The following is a 14,896-nucleotide window of genomic DNA, read 5'->3' as shown; positions in this document are numbered from 1 at the left end:
GCTTAGATTATGTCTTCATGGTTTTGTGTTTTTTGTATTCCTAGCTAAGCCATGTCTTTACAGCTTCAATTCATCTTGGAACCTTAATGATACCACCGTGATGTACTTTTATAATATTTAGATCGAATCTGAGGTGTATACAAAATAATTTCCACATTATTTTGGAAAGCAAAATACGAACGCAATCGAATGTTCATTGTTTTGACAGTCGAAAATACAATTCAATTTCACGGTACAGTTTGAAACGAGGATACAATTTAATTCCTGTGTACAATCAATCGCTTTTATGCGCATGTATATACATATGAGTTTCGTAACATTGTATTCAAAATTAGTGTTTATTCGCATCAATTGTGTGATTCGAATTTTCCATTGAGTGTTCCGCATTAAAATTATGAGTATCAATGGCGAATGTCTTAGCTAAGTTTTATAAGTACCTATTTGAATATTCATAAACGGATATACCACTGTTAGACTTGGCAGCAAGAACTTAAATATTTCAATTTTTTTTTCTTTTTATTCCTATTTTAAACCACATTATCTGCACATAAAATTTACAATTACAGTTTATGTAAGCCAAATTGAAGTGTGGCACAGAGTACTGCGATACGATCCTTATTACATTAAACTGCGCCCGTCACCCGGTGACTTGGAAAATCTCTTATTCTTGTAATTGATTTTTTTAAATCTTCACGTTTTGAATTACTTTTGCTCGATCGGAAGCGAAAATAAATTTATAATTATTTCCATATGAATCATTTTATGTTACGGAACCTTTGATTTACAAGTCTGTTTCGCACTCGACCTGTTGAGCTCATTAACATCACAATTTTCATCTCTGTATTGTGATTTTACGACATTAAATTATTCTGAAGGGGACGCTTTGATTAAGGTTGGCTTATATATGAGAATTTATTCAAATCATATCATCCCGGGAACCTACAGAGGCTGGCGGTATTTTAATACGAGAATATAAAAAACTGGCCAAATTTATGTAAACAAAAAAGTTGTAGGACACATTATTAATATTAATAATTTGTTATGTTTTTAAAGTGATAACCATCACTTCTGAGATTAATACACAAATAAAATTTGAAAACAACATTTTATGAACGATGCGGGACTCGGACTCAAGACTTCTCGCGTTCCGTGGTTCTCAGGTTGTGACTTCATGAGAGTTGAACAAAGCATACAAGATTTTATGACGATACGTCACTCAAACGGTTGGCTCAGTTGGAAGAGCACTCGCTTTATTTGTGTGTTATTAATGTTTTTTTTGGAAGCCGAGGACAAACGAGCATACATAAGGGATATCTGGTGGTATGTGATTACCTTGGGTAATACTCTCTTGTAGCACCAGCTGACCCACAGGGAGGAGAAAGAAAATAGGCTTTAAATGATGACTAGAGAGAGAATGATGACTAAGAGACATCTTATAAACATTAGATTTCAGGTTAAGAGAAACAGACATTTTGCTACATCAGCATAGTTGATAGTGTTTTTATACCTTAAAGACCCTAGATATTTCCACATATTATCAACAATCTGCTGTATATTATATCTTCATATATCTTAATACTCGTATATATAAATTACGTGACACGTTGTTTGTCCGCGATCGACTCCTAAACTTACGAACGGATGTGAATGGGGATTACTTCATGGAGTGCAGTTTGGTCCAACTTGAGAGATAGGGTAGTTTTTATTTCGATTTGAAACCCATAATTATTTTTATTTTCAATATTTGTTTTGTATGGACATATTTTCTGTGAGAGAATTTAGTGACGCACGGTTTGACAGTTCTGCTGTGAAACAATTTCATTATAACAACAGCGGGCCTACCATGAACTCTTATTCCGATTCAATTGACAACCTAAAATGAACTGCTTTGCTATTTCGTACCACGACGTGATTAGAGCTATCTAATTTAGGTTGTCGTCAAATCAACTGATTAAATCGCAATGATGTCAATTGAATGTCAAAAATGATATAAACTGAATCGCAAACTGATTTAGTTCGTTCATTCATTCGTACCATGAGGTGTTATTTCAACCTAAACTGGATAGCTTATTTGTCAAAGTGACCGCTTCGAAAAAAGTTGCTACTTCCTTAGAGGAAAGTGAATCGTGTTGTTAATAACTTTTAAAAAATTGTGAAAACATAGAAAATAATATTTTATTGATTAAAGTTGAGATGAGAATACTTTATTGGGCTTTTTTGTAAATCAAAATACTGAAAATACATACCAAAAATGAAAATACTAAAGACGAGGCAGTAAGTGCCCGGGCTATAGCCTGTTCGCAAGAACGAATTTATAAAAAAAAATGTATTCTGCGGTCCTGTCAAATTAAACATCAATGGAGGTGCGTTCATAACTCGTTATTTTTACGAAAACACATAAGCAAACATTTAATTTGTAATTGAAAGAACTATATTTATTTATATTACTATTATTTTATAAGTATAAAATAGCGTTTAATGGTTTATAATTTGACGCAATTGCACAATTTTAAAATGTATTTTTAGTATTTTCTACGCAAAAAAAGTGCTAAAATCATATCATTTTAAGTTTCGAAACGCAATTTTATTTCGTTCATTCTTCATAAGCGATCCAAACGCCATTCAGTAAAACGCACTTCCTGGTACGAATTTTAGTGATTCAGTTTGGGTACCTAAACTGAACTGCATCGCTTATTAAAAGTTGATGGTAGACCCTCAGGGATCATTTTAACGAAATAATTCTTGATGTTTTGAAATATTATTGACAATTTCCTATAAAACAGTATCTACAGAACAACTGGGCAGCTAGTATAATTAACACATTTATATACACTTCTATACCTAAATGCGTATAATGTGGGTTTTACATTTATTTATTTTATTCAATTGTAATTTAGTTATTAAGACTTATTATAATAACTGTCTTTTAATTCCGAATAAAGAAAATAAAAAATATATACGATAGAAATTGTTACCAGCAAAAGAGTGGAAGACTCGAATCCGTTTAAATACTTAACTTAATGATTCAAGAGATAGATATATGCCATCGCAGATATATCTGTAGACCTAAATAAGATACACAATTCCATCATACATTATTTTGTTATATCTCAAAGGGTTCAGATAGCGTTTTTGAGGAAATCTCCCAGACGGCTTATTTTTTCCGACACCTCCAACAAATGTCGCTAAAGTATACTTAAAGTTATATTAAGAATAATTATAATATTGAGACACTTTTTACACAAATAATCTTGCCCCAAATTAAACATATATAGCCTGTGTTATAGGTTGCAAGACAACGATATATTTAATACAATTTACTTACCTAAACATACATAAATTCATATAAACATACATAAATACATTTAAACATCCACGACAAGGTAAAAGACATCAATATTCTTCATATAAATGCTTAATATGGATGTTTATTTCTGAGTCATGGATGTTTATATTAAAACTTAACAAATTATATACTTAAAGCATACATCCATTTGTGAAAACAGCTTGAAAATCGGAGCAGTAATTTTTGAGTTTTTCGCTAACAGACAGACAGACAGACGCGGCGGAGGACTTTGTTTTATAATATGTAGTTATTAAGTATCCCGCTCATCGTATGAATTGGAATATGTAATAAAATGTCAATGACTGAATTATTTGTATTGTGAGTATATAGGTAGTTCTTAGTCAAAAAAATATAGTTTCCCGATTAGTACTCACCAATATATTATTTTCAGATACTAAAATCTTCTCCAAAACACTGAAACTAATTGTACAAGTAATATTCCAATCAGTTCAGGAGTTTTCTAAGTCAAAGTCAGATAAACTTTATTCAATAAGACTTAAACTAAGTGGTTTTGAATCGTCACTATAAATAATTCTTATAAATTACTGAATCTACCATATACTCGGAAAAAGTAGAGCTCGTGAGAAAAACATACAAGAAACTCAAGTGCCACTCTTTTAAATCAAATAGAGTATTATACAATGCTATAATATACAAAACAAATTAGGTTGTCAGGTGTTGCATCCAATATATGAATCGTGTTTAAATAATGACTAAAAATTACATAAAAAATGTAATAAAGCATAAACTGTATAAATATAAATTATCGTATATTGAATGCATCAACCTTCAGAGCTTGAATTCATTGTTTGTGTGGGAAGGATGCTTTGTGAACATGATGGTCGTGATTATTATCAACCACAAACAGCATCCGTTCACGAGCTGACGCATGTTTTCGCACAATATTGACACACTCTTACACAAATTATCTTGCCTGAAACTAGGCATAGCCTGTACTATGGGTGCAAGACAACGACATATTTTATGCAATATACTTGCTTAAACATTTAAACATTCATAGTCATCATTTAAATGATTGCACCTACCATGATTCGAACCCGGGACCTCTAGCTTAGTAGGCAGGGTCACTAACCACTGGGATTTAGCTGTTGATATTGCCTATATTGTAGTGCTTCCGGAGATTACTTATGACTAATTTATTTTCAATAAGGTTATAATTATTTTTGTTTGATCCTACACAATTTCTTATAGTATTTGGTTACGATCAATACCCGTCATCACTGTCTAGAAAGAGACAAGGTGACTGTGGAGCCGATTCTTTGTCTCTTTTCTATAGATCACTCTTCTTAAGTATTCCGGTAGATAAGCTTGGTCACAGATGCTTTCATGAAATAAATATTGGGTGAATTATAATAACACTAATTGAAAACTTTGAAATGGTGTGTAACAGACAACTAAAGAATGACTAAAGGTTCCTTGCTTATAAATGTAATGACAACATAGAAGCTTCGTAATCGTAAAAAATCCACTTTATATTAAATACTAGCTGACGCGACAGACGTTGTTCTGTATATAATAAATAAAATAATGTTTTTAAATGAATTTGTCAATAATATATCATAAAATCAAAAATTACTTCGTAAAATATGCACCTTCGTAATACTGCTGTCGTAATGAAATTGTTTCACAGCAGAACTGTCAAACCGTGCGTCAATAAATTCTCTCATAGAAATTATGTATGGTAACATCAAAGGAAAACCAAATTTGTTGTTTTTATTTAATTTTACAGCATTTTCCTATTTATTCACCTTTTAAACCTTCTCTGGACTTTCACAAATAATTCAAGACCTAAATTTGCCAAATCGGTCCAGCCGAGTTTTAGCGAGACTAACGAATAGCAATTCATTTTTATATATATAGATAGATAATATAATTATCAAAGAAAAGGAATAAAACAAAATAATCTTCGGTACATGCACAATGGATTACTTTATAGTCTCAATAATAAATATTTAATTTATATTTAGACCATATTAATGTGAAAATATTAAGGTACCACATTAAGGAGATTACGAATGATTATTGTATTTCATTGCAGAGCTAAGCAAAAGGTGGTAAAGTATTTTTCAAAAAAATGTTTAATCCTTGTAGATATATTCTAAGAATACATTATGAATAATATAATATGTCAGAACGCCAGAAGCGACCTCGTTAAAGTGCCACCTTATACTTGATATGGTGTTTATGATACCGGCAATCTGTATACTTCAGACATTCTTTACTTAGATATTTAGGCAATATATGGAATACCTGGGTTGTCCAGGGAATTTTCGAAAGAATACTTATATACGATTTTCGTCAAAATATACGTTACCTGGGCTATTTATATAATTCCTTTGGATTATTGCTGGTCCACCGGAAATGTACGACGCATATATTATTACTTAAATTTTAATTCTCTAAAATATTACTATATAATTTTATTTAAGGTTAAGGTGCTCGCCCTGATGAAGGATCTCCGAATGGTCCGAAACTAGTCGGTACCCACACCGATATATCACGAGCAAAGCTGTATTAATCAATAACTTAACAATGTCTCACGATACGCAGGATTACCTAGAAAATGTTCAAAACAAGAGTATTACGATATTCTAAAGAATTGTTAAAAAACGTTTGTGTGGTAAAGGTAACTATAACACAAATGACTTTCTTAATGTTACCACAGATTGGGAATGGAGCGACCGCCCTCAGGCTATTAAATAATTCTACAATATTACTTTGTAAACATATTTTTTGATGAAAAAAAAGCCCGCTGAGCTTGTTGCGCCCATTCTTCTCAGGCCTGAGGCATACATTTAAGAATTGGTGGTAGTTTTGACTGTCTCTTTAGTGATGTCACCTCCTATTTTGAAGAAAAATATTTGAATTTGAATTTGATAGTTTCAATAATTTAATTGCAGGTATTGTGTACATAAGTATCACAGTTTTAAAATAACATAACAGAACTCTGACGTCGAGAATCAATCCAGGTCTAAGCTAAACATTTAATTCCGTTTCACCAACGAGATCGTATAGGATAGCCTAGGCTACAGATGATAACCGGCTTCATTCAAATAAAGGTAGATATTGTAAGTGCACAACAAAGGCCATTGTTCCCAGGATTTCAATGGGCACGAGTTTTCAATGAACATATTATACATGTTATACGTGCATTCACGTGCCATTCCGATGATACGCTCTCCTCGCCGCTCTACATGTCGAGCTTATAAACCCTCTGCTCTCCCAAATCGATATTTCACATGATCAGATATCTGAGCAGATTGTAAACCTCATTTCATAATTGGACCACTCAAATAGGAGCTCACTAATTCATTGAACAAGAGACTAACGACAATTAAGCTAATTTGGTATTATAGAAAGAATATTCAATGGAAAATTTCATTCTAATATAAAATTCTAATTAGTTTTGTAATGCCTCAATTGTAATGATTTTTATCTTGTTCTCTCTTAATCAAAATAAGTCCAGCAGGTGCTAGTGTGAACCGGTTTTTGCCTTAATGATTGAATGTCACGGTTCAAAATTTGGATCTTGAATAGTATCAGCGGCACTGGCACGGGCCAGGTCTTTTATAAATTTTTATAATTCGTTTATCTTTTTATTAATTCCTGGGCAGTACTCCCCGACTCTACTTTTAAAAAAAATATCTAATAAGTAAACAAAATTAATTGCGACTCAAAAGTGGTCGCACTATATTACTTCATCTTTATTGTTATACCATACGAATAAAAAAAAAACTTCTGTTCGCACGTAACAAGATATACTTCTTTGACATGACACAAAAATAATTTTCATACTTTTGTCTTAACTAATGTTATAAAGACACAACATTTGTGTTTTTGTATGTATGTTTCTTATGTTTCACACAAAAACTACTGGACCGATTTCTATAAATAAAAATAAAAAAAATATAAAATTATTAAATAATAAACAATATATTAAACAATAAAATCAATCGAAATAATAAGCAAGTAAACAGGTTGTTTATGTAACAGCAAGTTATATCATACTCAATCTTATTGTGCGCGACGTAAGGTAAACATTCCCTTACGTACCAAACATATCGAATTTTTACTCTCGCAAAAATTCGACGTGGCCATATTAAAATAAAATAATTAGGTTGTTATATCAAATATATTTTGTTTTGTTCAGATTTATCTGGTTCCTAGAGCATTGGTCTGGATTTCATTAATTATTTATGTTTCAGGAAATCGGACGGAAAGCCTTTTCAATCCGAGCTTCAGGAGCTTACCTACGGTGAGTACATATTTACATTTTCATTAAAGTGATGTGATTTAGGCTTATATTTAGCTAATGATTATATAAAATATATATGATTTTAATTTAAATATAAATTCATTTAAAATTACTATAATACTGTAACACCAATAACTCTATCAAGGTAAGATGTGAGAAAATGTCAATTGTTTTTTTCAAAAAATAAATAAATATTGTAGTCTTACATCTGCAAGCCAGAGCTTAACTCGATATTTGCTGATTCTCCAGATGCAAATGAATTTATACTAGTTAAATAGTTGCATATCAAATACAAATTTGACTATCATATTTATTATCTACTACTACCCGACAGACGCTGTTCTGTACATCTATATATTATATAAAAATGAATTGCTGTTCGTTAGTCTCGCTAAAACTCGAGAACGGCTGGACCGATTTGGCTATTTTTGGTCTTAAATTATTTGTGGAAGTCCAGAGAAGGTTTAAAAGGCGAATAAATAGGAAAATGCTGCTAAATTAAATAAAAACAACAAATTTGTTTTTCCTTTGATGTGTCCATACAAAATTTCTATGAGAGAATTTATTGAAGCACGGTTTGACAGTTCTGCTGTGAAACAATTTCATTACGACAGCAGGGTGCATATTTTACGAAGTAATTTTTGATGTTATGATATATTATTGACAAATTCATATAAATACATTCTTTTATTTATTATATACAGAACAACGTCTGTCGGGTCAGCTAGTATTATTATTTAGAATTATATACGAACTCATTCTCAAATTCACTGCAACACACAAAAAAATCATTCAAATCGGTCCAGCCGTTTAGGAGGAGTTCACTGTCAACACACGTACAGAAGAATTGTATTATATATAAAGATATATAATTAATTATGGGTAGTTGGGCATGACTTCTTTCATACGATATTGGTTTATATTATATCAATCAATGTTGGTTCAGCAATTTTTCTACAGAAATCATGAGATCATATGATAACGTGTCCACGATAGTAATAAGAAAACAAAGAATTCAATTCCAATATTTTTGTTTTGACGTGCAAAATAGTCAATTTTTTCGTAGAACTCTGAAAGAGCGGCGTGATTCACAGCACGAATCTATCATAAATCATATTTTTTGCTTACAATACCAAGCTTTTTCATCTATCAACCCGTAACATAAACCGAATAATGGAGTATTATAAACACAAGTGGGTCTCACGTTTCAAGTGGCCGCGCCGGGTTTAGCGCTAAAACAACTCAGCAGGTGGCTTATACGGACGCGCGGTCGTGTTGGCATATTATTATATTATACTAGTGGACTCGATAGACATTGTCCTGTACACACGTCTTAAATTTGAAAAATCGGTCCACTAATATCGGAGTTCACTAATATACACATGAGCAGGAGAATTATATTATATGGACGAAATTGAGAATCTAAACCAATCTCAAATTCAATGGAACACACAAATGTCATCAAAATCGGTCCAGCCGTTTAGGAGGTTGTTCAATTGGGAATCAAAAACATTCTCGAATCCACCTGAAGACACACATCAATCTCAAATTCACTGGAACACACAAAAAAATCATCAAAATCGGTCCAGCCGCTTAGGAGGTAGTACGATTGTGAATCTAAACCATTCTCGAATCCACCTGAAGACACACAGAAAATTTCATTAAAATCGGTCCAGCCGTTTAGGAGGAGTTCAGTTACAACAGACGCACAAAAGAAAACACTGTCTATAATAAGCAGATATCGGAGACATTAGGCGCACACCTGTAACCGAATTTAGTACTGCAGAGTCTAAGTTTTCTGTGTATGATGTATTTGTCTCTCTGTAGGTTAACTCTAAACTCAATTTTCTGTCATAGTCTATCTAGATGTATAAATGATCTAAGGAGACCTATAACATAATTTTATATTTATCAGTGGGAGGCTCCTTTGCACAGGATGCCGGCTAGATTATGGGTACCACAACGGCGCCTATTTCTGCCGTGAAACAGTAATGTGTAAGCATTACTGTGTTTTGGTCTGAAGGGCGCCGTAGCTAGTGAAATTACTAGGCAAATGAGGCTTAACATCTTATGTCTCAAGGTGACGAGCGCAATTGTAGTGCTGCTCAGAATTTTTGGGTTTTTGAGAATCCTGAGCGGCACTGCATTGTAATGGGCATGGCGTATCAATTACCATCAGCTAAAAAAAAAAAAAAAATCTGCCCGGAGAATTCCCGAGTAGTTAGTAAATTTCATCAAAAACATTACAGCCACTCTAAAGCTATCCAAACATAGTATGAATTATTGTTCATTCGGGAGGGCAGAAATAAATCGGACGTACTCTCCGAACGTAACATAGTCAAAAATCGTAAATTTTTCAATATTATTATAATGTATTTGGTAAAACTCTAACTGATCTATTTCTGTAAATATTAATTAGGTAGTAATAAATCATTATTATTGGTTGTATTATTTAATATACATTTTACAACTAAAAAGGTAAAATAAAAACTATTACTATACTTCTACTACTATTAACTATAAAGATACTAAAGTAGGTATTAACATATTAATGTACACACACGCTTCAAAAATAATAAATATATGTTTATTAAAATAATATTAACTTATTTAATTATGAAGAAATGTGATCAGGTGCCTCACCTATAAAATAATATTTCAAAAGCCATCTATCATTCAGCTCCTCAGACGAGAAGCTCTCTCTAAAGGGATAAAAGGGTCTCTCAAATATATGAAGGATATTACAATATTAACTTCAACCTTACCCTTATATTTGCACCTTTATGATTTAAAACATATTTTGTCTAAATTTTTCGTTCAATTATTTTTAAAAAGAACTTACTTTTGTCAAGAGGCATAAGATGGGCGAGTATCATGGATAGCTGATTAAAATGAGAATACACAATTATAATATTATGAAATAATTATAAAAGATTAATCTTTTAATCCACATTGGATTGGTGTTTGAGCTGTTGATTAAAAAATCTCACTACGTACGATCGCTATCTGGTCAATCAGTTGTTAAGAAAACGCAAATCTTCATATTATTATTTGGACCTTTGGATGAACCTTGTAGAAGTAAAAATGTGCGAATCCGTTATTGGACAATCAGAAGGTTGCTTCTAGCTGCCAATAAAGTAGTCATCGCCCCGCCCGTGCTCCTATCTTATTCCTTGACCACCGATTTGCAAGGCTTAGCTTTGTTCTTAAGTGTGTGTTATGGACTCAAAATGACTGGTAAAGGGTATTTAGTGTTCTCTTATGAAGCCAGGGTATCTTCGTATGGTGAAGGCAAATAGAATACTTGGTAGAGGCGGGCCTTGAAGAAAGCACAACCTACGGTGGGGGCTCAGTTATGTTTGGTAAGGCATAGTTTCGTTCGATTAGGCCCTCCCACATTTGTTCGATTTATAGAAAATGGCACATTGGATGGACATCGATATATGTACATATTACGGAAGATCTAACGCCTCATATATAACACGCACTGAGGAATCTAATTGATTTTTATAGACGACAATGCTTATCGGCCTGCAGATGTGGAAGCGAAGTCCCGATCCCAATCTCATAGAGGATGTTTTGAAACGACGAGTGAGATCATTCATCATCATCATCATCAGAGAGCTATGGAATATCATTGATCTAATTAACGAAAACAATGCCTTGTTTATTGATTTTCCAAAATTGTGAGAGTAACTAGAGGAGACTACATAAAATTATCAAACAAATTAATGGTAACAAAATTGGTTCCCTGCTTAGGTGCCCTCTTTTTGCAAATGAGTGTAATTATATAATTTATTTGTGAGATATGGAGCCTAAAACGCATAAAAGCAAGCATAAGACAAATACATTGTTTATTAGAATTACATCAGGTTAATCACTATAAGCTGAAAAACAATTTTCCGTTTTATATTGTCCTATCGGTACTCTTCTTAACTGAAACTTCAGCCATTCCTTGATAATTTATGTCATCCTGGTACGGCGGAGTTGGGTATGCATAGGGCTTTGGTTTAATACCTTCAGGCACTTTTGGTTCAGCCTTTTGTGAGCTTCATCCTTATCTCGAACGTTATTTTAATAGGTCTATTATTAGAACCTCTAGATTTTGGAAATTATTTTGTAGCTTCTTTCACGAAATGACTTATTATTTTATAACCAGCAGCAGGTATGGTTTCCTTATTTTGTTTTAATTTTCATCATCAGAAAAATACAGATCCGCGGAAAGGGATAACGTTCCCAGTCAGAAAAGAGAATCCCGTTTGTATTGATCTAAGACAACCTTTTGAAAAACATGAACGACTTATTCCTAAACAGCTAAAGGTAAGTATATTCCTATGTAAGAATAAAGTTTCCAGTCCTTTTCAATCCGGTTTCAGCACAGAGGGTGTTACGTACCTAGCAAAAGTGATATCTGTTTAGCAATGGATTAAAAATTGTTCCGTTTTCGTTTAGTTTTTTCCATTCCAGTTTCAATAGGCTTAAAATATATACTCTAAGGTTTAAGTAAAAAAGTTCTATAGGACTTAATTGAACCGATTCCGATGGTGTTGTTTCTGTACTCTCATGTGGGAGGTTCAAATACCTAGTCATAAGTACTGAAACAAAGAAAAAACAAATTTTCTATTGCAAATAACATTTATTACTTTTACAGTGTGTTAGTTAAATACATCAATATAAAACAATTTAAAATATAAAAAGCTTATTCGATGTCTTCTCCATTGGCTACAATACAGTCCTTTAAACGTTGAGGCCAGTTATCAATAGACGCACGCACTCTTTTCATGGATAATTCTTCACTACCAATCGTACGGATTGTTTAAGGACTCCAAATTAGTCTCGCAACTCAGTTCTTCTACGGTCAAAAGTTGTGAGATCCATGTGATACCAAGTCGGTCAATTTGTTTAGTCCCTACTTAAGAGTCCTTCTGTATTAAGTTATTACATAATTAGCTAACCTAACAACATCTTGTAGCGATCATATCAATATTGAAAATATAATATTATGTTTTAAATAAATACATTAACTTGGCCATCGCATGAAACACACCGTATCGTTATTTATTAATAACACAATGTATCTCACAAGTAATTAATACACATTATATAATTAGATTGTTAAGTCCGAAGGCCAAGTTAATCTTTTTATATAAAACATAAAATATTTCCAATATTTTTAGGGTCGCTATAATTCAGTCTTCTTATTTTACCCACAACAACAAAGTTGAAAATGGTCTGAACTGCTTCGAGAAAAGTATGGAACGGTCATGCCGCTTGTTTTTGCTCGACTTGGCGGGAGCACTGCCCCCTGCCATGCCCCAGATATAATAATAATTATTTTTACTAATAATCCAATAGCATAAAAGGACATTACAATAGACTTACAAATAACTTTACATATATGCCAATTTTTCGTGTAAAAAGTGTTGCTTAGATATGGCAAAAATGTATTCACTATTATATAAGTACGTTTTAAAATACTGTTCTGGGCATAATTTGTAGTCATTTGGGGGACGTGAAACAAAGCAGTGTGACGGGTTCTATAGTCCGGTACGCTTAGATATATAGATTCCAATAATTCCGAGCAGTCTATAAGGTTATCCCATAACATATGTAGTTTTTTCCATTTATACATAACAAAAGTTGTCGGGACTACTAGATCCTAAATATTTTTTATTTAGCCAATTTATTAGCCAAGACCAAGAAAAGTAATCTAATAAATGTCAGAAAAAAAAGAAATGAAGTATCCGACTTATTAAGGCATATTATTATTTAGTGATGTTTTACGTAAAGTACGCTTTACAGAATACTTATAAATTAGGCAAGAAATTAAATCTGTGACAAAGAAAATTACTTTTAAGAAATTTATATAGAGCGCGTTTCGTTCATCAGATCCCATTAAAACTTTTTCTATCGTGTTGTATTAAAAGGTTTTATTTAAGCTGGGTTCAAATAATATACGATTTGAGAAAAATAGCCGTAGCTTAGTAGGCTTAAGCAATGTTTCACTTAAAAGTTTAATCGAAGCATTAATTGTTCTTCCGGTCTATTTTTTTACCGTCAAAGCGAAATATCAGTCATAATTAATTACGAGACAAATCTCTTCAGACAAAACGTAATGGTGACAAATTGTTGAGCTTCGAATCTCTTAATTGCTTTTAATAATTTCAGTTATATACTTTAGCTTTAAAAATCCATTAACAGTCAGTGGGGACTATGAACAAAATTAAAACTGTAGAATAGAAACTTACTGTTTTATTATAAATTGAAATTGCATAATTCGCCAAATAAAAGCATCCCTATTAGAACTATATCCATAAACATGGGGCACACTAATAGTTTTGTACTTCTAGCAGCTAATTGGAACTATTTGAATTTTGAATGTTATATTTTTTGAAACGTTGCAACCTTCTTAGTTAAAAAAAAACAATTGGCTGGAAATCATTTGTCAATTGTTTTTTTATCAAACATCAAAGTTCTACGTACGCAACGAAATTGGAATTAAGCCGAAAAGATTGTAGAGCGATGATTTTTTATTATTTTAAAAGTTCTCTCTCTCCGCAAGACTGTTCCACTCGTTTTCTAAATTCTTTTGGGAGAGAAGCACCTTGCTTAAGCACCGTAAGGCGATGGTTTCCTAAATTTGAGGGAGGTCAGGGTTCTTTGCATGACGAATTTCGTAAAGGGGGCCTTCAACTGCCGTCAACGAAAATAATGTGGCTACTGTTAAACGGCTAATTGAAGAAAACCTGCGGATTACCTATGAGACAATTCGAGGACTATTGGGGATTGGTATGAGCCAAATTCAGAAAATTTTACGCGAAGAATTGCAAGTTTGGAAACTTTGTTGTCGTTGGATCCCTCATGAACTGACAGCGGAGCAAAAGCGGGCTTGCGTGGAATGGTGCACACAGATGCTAATGTAGTACGACGACCGACATTCTAATGTTGTTGGTAAAATAATGATCGCATTTTTTTTCTCAGCTTGTTTACCCAGGGTGTTAAAAAGTTCGCGAAAGAAGACCAAAAAGCCGGGTTCTCCTAAATCATGACAACGCTTCTTCACAAAGGGCCAACAAAACTAAGTCATTTTTAGCTTCCGAAAATGTACAACTACATTAAACTACAACTACAAAAAATATAAACGTCACCTATCCTGCACATAGCCCCAACCTAGCTAGAAAGATTAGAGAGTACACGAATGTTGCGACCGCTAGATTAGTGTACTTTAGTTATTTTCACAGCATCATGACATACGGTATATTACTATGGGGTCA

The 14,896-nt window shown here is 32.8% G+C and overlaps 1 protein-coding gene across 1 annotated transcript in view; it reads left to right on the top strand.

Annotated features, from left to right (window-relative positions):
• The window catches only part of LOC126970134 (uncharacterized), a 234,544-nt gene that overhangs the window by 40,445 nt on the left and 179,203 nt on the right, over positions 1-14,896 (top strand). The window contains exon 2 of the mRNA XM_050815872.1: positions 7,573-7,622. The gene's annotated coding sequence lies outside the window, so the exon portion shown is untranslated. The remainder of the gene's footprint in view (positions 1-7,572; positions 7,623-14,896) is intronic.

This window comes from Leptidea sinapis, chromosome 20, assembly GCF_905404315.1.
Source record: "Leptidea sinapis chromosome 20, ilLepSina1.1, whole genome shotgun sequence".
Taxonomy (NCBI): Eukaryota; Metazoa; Arthropoda; class Insecta; order Lepidoptera; family Pieridae; genus Leptidea; species Leptidea sinapis.
This window is presented reverse-complemented; position numbering and strand designations above follow the sequence as displayed.